Source organism: Taudactylus pleione, unplaced genomic scaffold (genome assembly GCF_031769625.1).
Source record: "Taudactylus pleione unplaced genomic scaffold, aTauple2 ptg000026l, whole genome shotgun sequence".
In the NCBI taxonomy this organism is placed as follows: Eukaryota; Metazoa; Chordata; class Amphibia; order Anura; family Myobatrachidae; genus Taudactylus; species Taudactylus pleione.
In genome coordinates, this window is record NW_028284428.1 from 27,768,600 (window position 1) to 27,771,950 (window position 3,351).

Sequence of the window (3,351 nt, forward strand, 5' to 3'; positions counted from 1 at the left end):
AATTCTCAGGTTACGCAGCTTGGTCAAAAGAGCAACCATGACGACTGATGCTCTCGATGGTGGTGATGGTGATCCATGGCAGCATCCACATATCCTGCACTTGGATTGCAGATGCAGAAAGGAGGTGTCTATTTCTTACAGACACCTCCTGCTGCATTTGCATTTGAGATGGGAGGATATTGCACAACTGCTTCGTTCCAGCTGTGCAATATCATTAATTTCTGCATCAGATCCATTGTTGATAGATGCTTACAGTTCCACTTTAACCATACACTTCAGAAACTTACACTTTTCCCCAATTTTTTGCATTTTTGCATTTTCTCCACTGTTTTTAATAATATGATATAATTTGAAAGGGACTGTTGTGCATCTGACAGGTATAGCTTTTTATTTCTTATTAACCAGTCTTCATAGTTGATTATATATGTGGAATGAAGTGCCAACATTATTCGTCTTCCCCTCTGATGAAGAACCATCTGTGGTTCAAAATGCTTTAAGCAGGGTGATTCTGGAATCTGGAAAGGTGTTATCCAATGGACAGTTTGGGCACTTACCTGGACTGAAACCATTGGTTACTGGGGTTTTGCTGATTTCTACCTGTCCTTTTACCATTCTGGCACAGTTGGTAGATGATCCATTCCATAGGACCACAGATACAGGGGATATCCATTGCTGTGGATTGATATGTGATTCGTTGTTTAGAAAATGTGTGTACTGTGATATTACATATTTTTATTGTTAGAAGGTGTTGCACTACTATCTCTTTTTTTTGTCTTTTTGTTTTTTTTTCAACTTGATGAGAGGGATGATTTACATATCCACACCTGAGATTGAAAGAAAGGTTCCCACAACTGATTTCCATTTGTGATTCATGACCTCAATGTTATCCTTTAAAGTAGAAATGGGAAATTTACAATTTACACTTTTATTCAGTAGCAAGAGACATTTTTAAGATGATTTTTTATTACTTTTTAGGATGTGGGACTTTTACCATTTGTGTTTTGTTTGCCACTCACTTTGGGTGTGTAATTCTTTTACATAAGGTTCATGTAACCAATTAAGGCTCCTGTGTGGGACAATCTTATGTTAATAATTTTCCATTTGTGTCAGAATCTTGACCATCGCGACCATCATCCTGGCCGCTGTAATAGCTGTGGGTGGTCACCCACAGCTATGTGAGCGGCCTGGAGGCCGCAACTATAAAAACCAGTGCCCGCCCTGATTCAGAGCGAGAGCTCGCTTTTTGCGAGCACCTCTGAATCAGGCCCCAAAACCCCACTGTTTATTATTATCATTATTATTATTATTATTAGTTATTATGGCGAGTGCAGAGCCCCTGTGACATTATATATATATAATCAAGAAATGACCCCCAGCACTCCAGTGCTGTACAGCTGGAAACTTGCTCTGGTGCCTCCCTCAGGGGTCAGCACCCTTGCAATGTAGAGGTGTGTAGAAAGCAGGCGGCACTCAGAGACTTACTTATTCAAACAACTAGCCCCATGTCAGGGTGACAGGGTGATTTATTGACAATGTTTCGGGGATCAAGTCCCCTTTCTCAGGGCAAAGAATGTGTTTGAATAAGCAAGTCTCCGAGTGCCGCCTGCTGTCTGCACACTTCTATATATATATATATATATATATAAAGACAAATGGTAGGCGGCACTCACGGGACTTTTCAGAAAAGAATCAAACTGACAACTGTGTCAAACCTTGTCCAACGTTTCAGTCAGTAAAGACTTTTATCAAGAACATGAAAGCAATTGTGTAATGACATACCTTTATACCAGAACATCACCGGTGATAGGTGCTGCCTCCATGTGCTGACCGCCAGGTGCATAGGAGATGATGTCATCAGCACGTATCCTGCGTGGCCGCAACGCAACATTACCACCAACGAGGTGACATCATGCGTCCAGACACACGCCTAAGACATCATGCCCGATTGTCAAAACCCGCGCACCTGCAGTCAGGAGGCTATATTACACATGTATTACATTATGATAATACCATATCGAGCACAAAATGATAGCTCTGTGTAAAAAAGGAGGAGATGAGTGGAATATACCTGAGAAGTGATATAAGATGTATCAAAAGAAACAGTGATAGTGTGAAAAAAAGAAATCAGTTAGAATGAAAAAAGGTAGTCCCACCGTAAAGTGACATAATGAAAAAGAGAGAACATGTAAACTCCACAACAAAACAATTGAACAACATAAAGAAAATAAAACAATAACACATAAATACATTAAGGTGAAGAAAAGAATAATAAGTACAAACACCAATAAGGAATATCCAAAAAATATTATATGAGAACAAAGCAAAATTTTTGTCTGCTGAAAGGATGTAGGAAAAAACTGCAACCAAGCATACCTCTACATCCGTGACCAAAAATAAAGAGAGCGGTACAAAAAGACTATAAGGTGAAAAAATACACATAACGGAATATCAGCCTCAACAATTCAAAAAGAAAAAAAGAAGAAAAAATATTAATATAATCAAGGGGTTATATGATCAAAAAACTTATGTAACATTGTAGTGGCTCAAAAGTAGTATTAATCAAAAATCAGTATGCGATTGTATCAAAGGAGAAAGATGTGAAAAATGCACATCTACTAATAATATAGAATATGATGGACAACTTACGCATGGCATCACTTAAGGCCACCAAACCAGTCTTTCCGAAATGGATGGTAGGAGTATATTACAGAACCTAATCTTCCTAGGTGGTCTCCCTCCCTAGTACTACTTAGGCCCAATACTGTTTGGCTTCCAAGATCAGTCGAGTTTGGGCATAGCCAGTATGGTATGTCTGTAACTAAGGACTCATCCATAAGGATATGCTGGTATAAGCCGGTGCCAACATATGTTGCCAGTATCAAAATAGCCACTATAATGAGCCCTACAGTAAAAAAGCATCATTTCAAAGAGAAAAATGAAAAAACATGAAAAAATAATATGAGGTTTAAGAAAAAATCAAGAAATATAAAAAAGGAAAAAAGAAAAAAGAACAAAAGAAAAGATTGTAATGTATAGTCAAATCCAAACCAAAAAAGTTAATCGATTCCAGAGATGTAGCTTCTGAGAAATGGTCCAATGTTCGTGTACCAGGAAGGTCCTCATCAAAAATAACATGCAAAAGAAAGAGTCTCATTTAATCCACAAGGGGTAACAGTGTTCAGTTTATGTATCCATTGTGTTTCCAACTGGAGTAAGCATTTCTCTCGGTCACCTCCTCTTCTAAGGGGGGGTACATGGTCGATGATTTTATAAGTTAAAGTAGCCAAGGAATGCCGGTTCTCCTTAAAGTGGCGGGCGACCGGTTGGTCAATCTCTTTCCCTGCTAGAGCT

The 3,351-nt window shown here is 38.8% G+C and overlaps 1 pseudogene; it reads right to left on the minus strand.

Moving 5' to 3' along the window:
• Positions 1-2,701: 2,701 nt before the first annotated feature.
• Positions 2,702-2,820, minus strand: LOC148539278 (5S ribosomal RNA; annotated as a pseudogene).
• Positions 2,821-3,351: the final 531 nt, after the last annotated feature.